Consider the following 10,629-nt stretch of genomic DNA (forward strand, 5'->3'; position numbering starts at 1 on the left):
GGATAGAAAAATTGACCAATGGAACAGAATAGAGAGCCTAGAATCTGAACACCTACATGGAAACATGGGTAAACTGTTCATTCCCTAAAGGAACACACACCAGAACACCTGGAAGTCTTATTTTAAATTTACATAACCAGCCCTACCCAAATGTATAGAGTAAGACATCACTGGAGACAGTGCCTTTAAACACCCATCATTAGGAACCACTAGTGAAATATTTCATGATACAGAAAAAAATGTTCGTGATATACAACTCATCAGTGAAAAGCTACTTCTGTAATCCAACTTCCAACCTAAGTTTGGACTCACCTCTTTTTTGGGTGGCTGATGGAAGATAACCTCTCTTTAGGAAAGCCTTACCCTCATACCTAGAGAGGTCTAGGCTTATCTTCAAGACTTCAACAGAAGCTTCTGGTCAAGTTAGTGGTGTAGGTAAATGTGGTACATCCTTTCACAATCATGGTAAAATTACAGCTAAACTACAGAGCAACCATCATTCAGAACCATCTGAAACCTAGCTGAACAGAAGTCCTACGACTAAGGATATAAAGAAGCAGCCACAATGAGACTGACAGGAGGGGCGGAGACGCTGAACAGGCTGGTTCCACACCCACATGTATTGGTTAAATATTAGGGGGGATATGTCAGCTGTGGAGGCCCCCTTAGGAGTAAGGGGTCCCAGCGCCACACTAGAGGCCCCCAGCACAGTGGCAGCATTTCCTAGACGGAAGTACTGGAAGAGGCATGTGTTCCTTTGCTAGGACCTCCACAGATCTGGCAAGCTGGGTACCATATCTGTGTCTCCATCAACCTGACCCACATTGTTCACCCAGCCCTGGTGATTCTGAGACCCCATCCCACTCAACCTGCAGGCCCACCCAAGCCATTTCCAGTGACTTTTCCATACAAATGGCCTGTCTTAGCTCATGCTTCAGACTTTCCTAAAATCTCTCAAAGGGTCACAAACGCCAAACAAGCAGCATCTGGCCTCCACGTACCCTGTGCCTCTTGCTAAGTGGCCCCAGGCCTGGCATTAGCGGCAGCCTGCCTTAGTTCACAGCTTGGCCTCTCCCAGTCTCCTCCAAGCCCAGCACAATAGCAGCCATCTGCAAACCGCTCTATAGCTCAAGCTGGGTGGCCCTGAGCAGGGTACAGGCAGCGGCTGGCCTTGGCCCGTCTCCCCAGGAGGCCCAGAACCAGTTTACCAGGTGGTAAGCTCCAGCCCACACCGGAACACCACCCAGCCACCTCAAGGGGTGGACTCATCTGCACCAGGGCCCTGCTGAAGTGAGTTCTGCTTGGTGGGGTCACCCCCTGCACAGCTGCTCCTCCTCCACAGTCACAGCTAGTCCTGGCAGCCCATCAACCTGGGGGCAAATCCCTCCCACTGAGGTGCCAACAGAAAGCCCCCCCCCACATAGGGAGCACCTGGAGCAGCCAGCTCAGGTGACAGGCGAAGCTGCACCAGTGGGCGGACCGGATACCTAGTACTGAAGACCACTCTACCAAGACCGGGAGAGAGCTCCGCCCACTACGGAGAAACACACACAGCGAGGCAGCCAGAATGAGGAGACAAAGAAACAAGTCCCAAACGAGAGTACGGCACAAAACTCCAGATAAAGAACTAAATAAGCCTGGTCTGTGGTGGCACAGTGATAGAGCATTAGACCTGGAACGCTGAGGTCACTGGTTTAAAACCCTGGGCTTGCCTGGTCAAGGCACATACACAAGCAACCAATGAACAACTAAAAGTGAAGCAATTATGAGTTGATACTTCTTGTTTCCCACCCCCTTCTCTCAGTAAAATCAATAAAATATTTGTTAAAAAAAAAAGAATCAAGCATTCCTTTAATAAGGAAATAATGGTCTCAAATGTCACATTATACCAGATCAACATAATAGACATTTTTAGAACATCTCACCCCAAAACTGTAGAATATATTTTTTTTCAAGAGCACTTGGAACATCCTCTAGGACAGACTACATCTTAGGCCAGAGAACAAGCCTCAAGAAATTCAAGAATACTGAAATCATACCAAGCATATTTCTGACCACCAGGGGATGAAACAATACATCAACTACAAGAAGAAAACTAGAAAAACACAAACAAGGAGACCAAACAACATGCTACTAAACAACCAATGGAACAAAAAGGAAATCAAACAAGAAATCAAAAACTATCTTGAGCCTGACCTGTGGTGGCGCAGTGGATAAAGCGTCAACCTGGAAACGCTGAGTTTGCCGGTTCAAAACCCTGGGCTTGCCTGGTCAAGGCACATATGGGAGTTGATGCTTCCTGCTCCTCCCCCCTTCTCTCTCTCTCTCTCTCTCTCTCTCTCACTCTCTCTCCCCTCTCTATAATGAATAAATAAAAAAAATCTTAAAAAAATAAAAAAAAAAACTATCTTGAAACAAATGAAAATGAAAACATTTCCAAATTTGGGGGATGTAGTAAAAGCAGTTCTAAGAAGGAAGTTCATAGCTACATAGGTGTATTTCAAGAAACAAGAAAAATCCCAAATAAAAAATTTAACTCTAGGTCCTGGCTGGTTGGCTCAGTGGTAGAGCGTCAGCCCAGCATGTGGATGTCTGGTCAGGGCACATAGGAGAAGAGCTCATCTACTTCTCCACCCCTCCCCCTCTCACTTCTGTCTCTCTCTCTCTCCTGCAGCCATGGCTCGATTGGAGTGAGCTGACCCCAGGTGCTGAGGATGACTCCATGGCCTCTACCTCAGGTGCTAAAAAATGGTGCCAGCTGCCTCCCCATCCTCTCACTAAAAAGCAACAACAAAAACATTAACTCTATACCCACAGGAACTAGAAAAAGAACTATCAAAACCAGAAGTAAACAGTTGGAAGGAAATAGGTAAGATTAGAGAGGAATTAAATAAAATAGAAAAAATTTAAATAGAAAAGGTCACTAAAAATAGAATCTGGTTATTTGAAAAGATAAATAAAATTGACAAACCTTGAGCCAAACTCATCAGAGAGAGAGAGAGAGAGAGAGAGCCCAAATAAAATCATAAAAGAGGAAACATTATAGTCAACAAATAGACAAAGATTCATTAAAGAATAATACAAACAAATATATACAAACAAATTAGACAATCTAGAAGAAACTGATAAATTTCTAGAATTATATAACTTTCCAAGACTGGACCAAAAAGAAATAAAAAAATCTAAACAGACTGATCACTAGCAATGAAATTGAAGCAGTAATCAAAACACTCCCAACAAATAAAAGCCTAGGACCAGATAGCTTCATAGGTGACTTTTACCAAACATTTAAAGAAGAATTAATACTTATCCTTCTTAAACTATTCCAAAAATCATGAAGAGAAGAGAAAGCTCCCAACTCATTTTTCAAGGCCAGCATTACCCTGATACCAAAACCAGAAAAAGATATTACAAAAAATAAGAGAAAATTCCAGGCCAATATCTGTGATAAATATAGATGCAAAAATCCGCAACAAAATATCAGCAAACTGAATTAAGCCATAAATCAGAAAGATCATACACCGTAATCAAGGGGGCCTTATTCCAGGGATGCAAGGTTGGTTTAGTATCCACAAATCAATTAACATAAGTACCATATTAACAAAATGAAGTATAAAAATCATATAATACCAATAGATACAGAAAAAAGCATGATAAAACCCAACATCTATTTATGATAAAAACTCTCAGCAAAGTGGGAATAGAGGGAACGTACCTCAACATGATAAAGGCCATCTATGACAAACCCACAGCCAACATCATACTCAACGCTGAAAAGCTGGAAGCTTATTCTTTAAGATCAGGAACAAGACAAGGATGTACACTTTCACCACTTTGTTCAGCATAGTAATGGAAGTCCTAGTGACAGCATTCACACAAGAAATAAAAAGACATCCAAACTGGAAAGGAAGGTAACATGATACTATAGAGAGAATCCTAAAGATTTCACCAAAAAACTATTAAAATAAATGACTTCAGTAAAGTAGCAGGATACAAAATTAATATTCAGAAATCAGTTGCATTTTAATATACCAATAGTGAACTATCAAAGAGAAATTAATAAAAAATAGTCCCTGGCCAGGTGCTCAGTGGGTGGAGCGTTGTCCTGGCACACGGAGGTAACGGGGGGTCTCTGGCCAGGGCGCCTGTGAGAAGCAGTGAGTGAGTGTGCAACTGGATGCAACAGCCAAGCCGAAGAGCGAGTTGACGTTTCTCTCTCAAATCAATGCAAAAACTTTTTCTTTTATGTTTTTAAAGAAAAGATGATATATTTAAAGTGTATTCTACTACAATTAAAAGAATGCCTACAGAGCAGTAGTTTTCAAAATTTGTAAGGCATCAGATCTCGGGCAGGGTTTGTTAAAACACAAATTACTGGGTTCCATGTCCAGAGTTTCAGATTTGGTAAATCTGTGATAGGGCTAAAAATCTGCATGGCTAACACGTTCCTGAGTGATGCCCACGCACAAGTTTAGGGATGACACTCTGAGAAACACAGCATAGGCCCAAATTGGCCCTTTTAACATAAAATTAATGGTTTGCTACAAACAACCACCACAGTTATTTCTTTTCAGCCAGATGAGAACTAGAAGTGGGAAAACGCTGACAGAGGGAGAAGCACTGGTCTGGAGCAGAGTTCTAGGCCCCAGCATTTACCAAATGTTAATATACACCCTTGGGAAGTCCTTCTACTCTGAGACTACTTTTCCTTGCCTCTATTTTGGTGCTAGTATATTCCGTTCTCATACTAAATAAAAAGTTAGTTCCAGTTCAATGTTATACTTAGTCATAAAACTTTAGAATGATGTTCTATGTTCTGGGCTCACAATTGTAAGCTTCATTTTTTAATTTTTATTTTTTTTACAAAGAGAAAGTCAGAGAGAGGGATAGATAGGGACAGACAGACAAGAACGGAGAGAGATGAGAAGCATCAATCATCAGTTTTTCATTGCGACACCTTAGTTGTTCATTGATTGCTTTCTCATATGTGCCTTCACCGTGGGGCTACAGCAGACCGAGTAACCCCTTGCTCGAGCCAGCGACCTTGGGTCCAAGCTGGTGAGCTTTTTGCTCAAGCCAGATGAGCCCATGCTCAAGCCAGATGAGCCCATGCTCAAGCCAGATGAGCCCATGCTCAAGCCGGCGACCTCGGGGTCTCGAACCTGGGTCCTCTGCATCCCAGTTCGACGCTCCATCCACTGCGCCACCGCCTGGTCAGGCACAATTGTAAGCTTTTTGATAACATATATGTTCCCAGAAAGCTTCTTATCTAAGGAGTTCAGAAAAAAATTAGTGTCCTTAATACAGTAAAATGATACATCTGACAATATTTACATGAAATCATTTAGAGATATAGCATGAACATTTAAAAATACATCCTTCATAAAAGTTACTTCAAATTAATAAGTTCTCATTAAAGATTATTTTTTTCAATAAATTCTGTAAAAATTCAAGTCTTACCCATTTCCTAACTGGAGCCCAGAAAAAACACTGTCCTGAGACCTGAAAAAAGAAAAGGGAATAAAGCAACTATTTTACACGTCTTTTAACAGCCATCACCACATTTCAAAAACTCAAAGATTTATCTGTCTATTTCTAATCATTTTCATTTATGCATACTTTGTATTTAACACTTAGAAAGTCACCACAATATCAATCTTTCATAAAAGCTGTTTTGACCTCCTTGTTGATTATTTGTATTCTTGTCACCTGTTAAAACTTGGCTAAAGTATAACAGATGTTTGTTTGTTTTTTAATTTTTTTGGTTTTTTTATTTATTCATTTTTAGAGAGGAGAGAGAGAGAGACAGAGAGGGAGAAAGAGGAGAGAGAGACAGAGAGAGACACATTCTGTATGTATGTGTTACATACATACAGAAATAACATTTAAAACATAAAACTGACTTAACCCTATTTAGAAAAAAGGAAGATAGTGAAAAAGCACTAAGCTCAGGTTAAAACCCAATTATACTTCTGGGCTAATTTACTGCAGACAAGACCACTCATTCACCCTTAATATTTACTGCATGCTTCACAGTGTACCAGGCCCTGGGATAGGCTGGTAAATAAAACAGTGCTGGCATTTAATGACCTAAGCACAAGAAGGCTGTTTAAGTGAAACTGTATCTGGGCCTGACCTGTGGTGGTGCAGTGCATAAAGTGTTGACCTGAGGTCACAAGTTCAAACACTGGGCTTGCCTGGTCAAGGCACATATGGGAATTGATGCTTCTTGCTCCTCCCCCACTGCTTGCTCACGCTCTCTGTCTCCTTTCTAAAATGAATAAATAAATAAATAAATAAATAAATAAATAAATAAATAAAAATCTTATGTGAAATCATGTCTGGAAGCTTTAAAAAACATTTTAGGGAAATTTAATTCTAAAGGACATTCATCAAAGCCACACTAGTTTCAGAAAGGAATACCAGCACCCCAAAGTGAAAATGCACCTCGTGATAACAATTCTTTTTTGGGTGCATTTTAGCCAAATTACTATAAAGTTGACAAGGTAGTGCTGCTGAACTTATCTTGGTCTACCTCCGAACAGACTTCTTGTTCAATGAAACAATAAAAACCTGTTCAAGCCATCTGAAGTCAAATCTGTTACTTGCAGTCAAAAGTATCCCATCCGATAATTAACCCTACAGAAAATAATAAGCCTTTCACAACAGCAATACAATGGCAAAAGAAATACTAGAGCTGAGTTACTAGCTTTCAAAGTTCTAAAGCCCAAAAGTATCCATTATGTGTAATGAAATAACTCCTGTGTATCTAGAATGATACTAGCTCTAGGATAGTACTCCTTGGGAGGACTGGAAAAAGCCATAATCATTTTCTGTAGGAACCTGACTGAGAAAGGCTGAACACCTAGTGGTGCCACATTGCCTCACTCCTCCACCAACCTGAAACCACACTTTCTCACCCCCCAGACATCACCCCTCCCTCACCTCCGAAAAACCTTGACACTAACCCACCATAGACTGGCAAGTATAGAGAGTTATCCTTACCCAGATTTCTTCCCATTTTATTTCTTCCTCCAAGGAAGATCCACTTAACATTTACCCCCTTTTCTGTTTCCTATAACATACATCCAATGATGCCTCTCTTTTTCTACCCCACTCCTATAATCCACATCCTATAAACCCTGGACATAGTATGGGCCTTGGACTTCTGAGAATCAGGGACTCAAAATTCTAGTTCAGCAATTTTCTAGAATTGAAGGCTTGAAGTTCCTTGGATTGTCTGGACCTAACCTCCTCACTTATAATATGAGAAAGGAAAACCCCCTATCTCATGGGGCTGCAGAATGTCCTTCAATTCATATTTCTCTAATGGTTATTACTTATATGTTATTCTATTTTGTGTAGTAATTATTATATTACCTAGGTATACATATTTTACACAGTGTATGTAAGTTCCTGGCACAGTGCTGAGCACAGCGTCCAAAAATGGTAGCTTTAATTTTATTATTCCCTGTTCATCATCCAAAAGATGCAAGGGGAAGAAAGATCACCATCAAGTATGTGGTAACCTTTGATTAACTCAAAGTCCAAATTCCACTGACTCTATATACACTTGTGAAAAAGGAACATATATACTTTTTTAAAATTTAATAACCCTCAGAACTTATGTACTGAATTGATAGCCAAAGTTCAGGGTTCACTCAAAGCAACAGAAAGGAGAAAAGGAATAAAACAAAGGGTCAAATTACAATAGATGGTGAGAAAAACAAAACAATAGTTGACTGGGAAGTGGAGGATGGGAAGGGATATGAAGAAATTTTCCGTATGATAGACATGTTCTAATTATATTTTGGTAGCGCTTGAATTACAAAAGTGTATATATGTTTTCAAAACTGATCCAACTTAAGATATGTATGTCTGATTGCATGGGAATATTGCCCTAGAAAGAGCTGTAAGTAAAGATTGACTTCTAACACGTGGGATGAATTGTACTAAGGTCTGCATACAACAACAATAAAAAAGGTGGTTTGATTGAACAGATGGATGGATGTGATATTGTTGGGAGCCGATCCACTAATGCTGGCTAACTAGGTCACAGCAGGAGAAGACCCACAACTGCTGGCTGACAAGGTCACAGCAGGAGAAGACCCACACCTGCTGGCTGACAAGGTCACAGCAGGAGAAGATCAAAAACTGCTGATTGACAAAGTCACAGCAGAGAAGACCAATGGCTGCGGGGTGACAAAGTCACTGCAAAGGAAAGGCACGATACTTCCCCCTTTGACCTTTTTGAATTAATCTGGCCTTATATCCCCCCTTTACTGAGTGTGTGCTATTATTTATGGCACAGGGATAATAGTACCGTGCTTTCCCTGTAGATTCGTAGTAATTTCTTTGGAAATGAGACAGATGGTGTAAGTTCCACAGAAAAGCCTATAAGCCCCTTGAACTGGGCTCATAAATATAAGAGGCTGGCTATAATATCCCTCATAAAGGGTTAAGTTTGTAGAAGAATTTCTTCTTATTAATCATGTTAGAAAGAATAAAGTTAGAACTTAACTAGTGTATGAATGTAGTAAATAAATAAAGTTTAACTAGACATTAGAATCTTAGGTAAGGTGTCCATTGCGTGGCCTTGGATGGAAGCGCAGCTGGCAAGTAAAGAATGTTTTGTTAGGCCCTGGCCGGTTGGCTCAGCGGTAGAGTGTTGGCCTGGCGTGCGGGGGCGGGTTCGATTCCCGGCCAGGGCACATAGGAGAAGTGCCGATTTGCTTCTCCACCCCCCCCTCCTTCTTCTCTGTCTCTCTCTTCCCCTCCCGCAGCCGAGGCTCCATTGGAGCAAAGATGGCCCGGGCGCTGGGGATGGCTCCTTGGCCTCTGCCCCAGGCGCTAGAGTGGCTCTGGTCGCAACAGAGCGACGCCCCAGAGGGGCAGAGCATCGCCCCCTGGTGGGCGTGCCGGGTGGATCCTGGTCGGGCGCATGCGGGAGTCTGTCTGACTGTCTCTCCCCGTTTCCAGCTTCAGAAAAATACAAAAAAAAAAAAAAGAATGTTTTGTTAAAAGACTTGTTTTGTGACTGAAGGCAGTTGCTGGGTTTTCTCAGTAAAACATTCTCATGAGATTTTTGTATTTTCCAAGAATAAGGAGAGGAATGTAGTGGAATTCATAGCAGCAATAGCAATTAATGCCTTCTGATATTATGTTGCTACTAGCTATCTTGAAGGTGCACTCTATGTATCTTTAAGTAAAAGTTACTCTTAATACTATGTCAGTTTCTTAAATAGCAAGCCTTTTGAAGTCTTGTGAGAAAAATTAGGACACTGCATGAACTCAAGGCCATTTGCCTGAGCTAGCGGTGGTCCTTTGCTAGTCCTTGATGATTTCGTCTGCTATCTCTCTCTGCGCCCTTGACTCACAACAACAGTAAAATAGAGTTATTAATTAGTACTAATCTTTTAGAAGTTTGTACAGATATTATTATTACTATTCAAGTTATTGTATAACTGTACTTTGAATGACTTACCACCTGATTTGTAGTTTATAGATATGAATTAACTATTATCTGGAAATATGTAACCATAGTGAAATTAAAACAATGATGTATTCAAAATACCATGATTGTAACTTAGAGTGTGTGCATAAAAAGTAAAGTTAGACCAGCCATTGGCAGAGATGCCTGGCAGTAAATGCTAACTAGAGAATAAAGAGAAAGAAAAGAATTCGGCTCTCTCACTCGATTCGTGCCGACGCCATCTCTTCCTGTGGGACCCCTGGATCCCCCCCCCCCCGGGGCTGGACCCCGGCATTATATAACAAATATGGCAAAATGTATGGGTGTTCCTTGTAAAAGTCTTTCCACTTTCTGTGTTCAAAAGTTTCCATAAAAAATAACAAAAAACCTGTAATCAGAAAACAAACATGATGTGAAAAGGCCACCAACGTGTTTAAAAAGCAGGGTTCTGGGGCAGGCATTCCCTGAATGCTCACAGAAAACCTCAAGGCCTCCCACCACTCCTTCCCACCCACTCGAACCAAGCCCAGAGCAGCCTGGCTCGCCTCGGGCCCGGCGCTGTGGATCTACCGCGTGTCTCCCGGGTCGCCTCCTGCTCGCCCGGTCTCAGTCCGTTCTCAGAACACACTCCATCACCTGGTTGCCAGAACTCAGATTGCGCAGTGGTCTCGTCATCATCGACCAGGGCTCACAGCTACAGCGGAAAAGGCCTCCCTAAACTTCCCTCACCTCTAGCTCAGCTGGTTCTCCCCATCTTCCCGCCCCGGTCCCCTTCCCCCACTTCGCCCGATACAGTGTCATAATCCTCTTAGGCCCCGCCAGCCGTGGGGCCCAATCATATAAGGAAAATACTGCAGGCTCATCCGGGGGCTGCATCGGGGACCGGGACACCCCTGCCCTAGGACCCTCGCTGCATCTCCTCCACACCAACCTCCCAGCCCACATTCCCGACCCACCCCAGCCACCCACCGACGCCCTGGGGCCTCCGCTTCAGCGCTTGACTGACGCAGACATCTGCCCCGCCCGAGCGGCTAAGCCAATCCCCGCGCGGCGCCCGCCGAGCCCCTCCCACCTTGGCCCCACCTCCCTCAAAGCCGTGTAGCACTTGCAGCAATACGGTGACCCGACATTAGTCCAACGTTTAAGAAATCCGCGGG

The 10,629-nt window shown here is 42.4% G+C and overlaps 2 non-coding genes across 2 annotated transcripts; both read right to left on the reverse strand.

Annotated features, from left to right (window-relative positions):
• Positions 1-10,073: 10,073 nt before the first annotated feature.
• LOC136315817 (small Cajal body-specific RNA 18) lies at positions 10,074-10,156 on the reverse strand. The gene has a single exon (XR_010727596.1). It is a non-coding gene; the product is annotated as a small Cajal body-specific RNA 18 (non-coding RNA).
• Positions 10,157-10,232: 76 nt separating this feature from the next.
• On the reverse strand, positions 10,233-10,361 carry LOC136315832 (small Cajal body-specific RNA 17). The gene has a single exon (XR_010727611.1). It is a non-coding gene; the product is annotated as a small Cajal body-specific RNA 17 (non-coding RNA).
• Positions 10,362-10,629: the final 268 nt, after the last annotated feature.

The sequence above is a fragment of the Saccopteryx bilineata genome, chromosome 11, assembly GCF_036850765.1.
Source record: "Saccopteryx bilineata isolate mSacBil1 chromosome 11, mSacBil1_pri_phased_curated, whole genome shotgun sequence".
Taxonomy (NCBI): Eukaryota; Metazoa; Chordata; class Mammalia; order Chiroptera; family Emballonuridae; genus Saccopteryx; species Saccopteryx bilineata.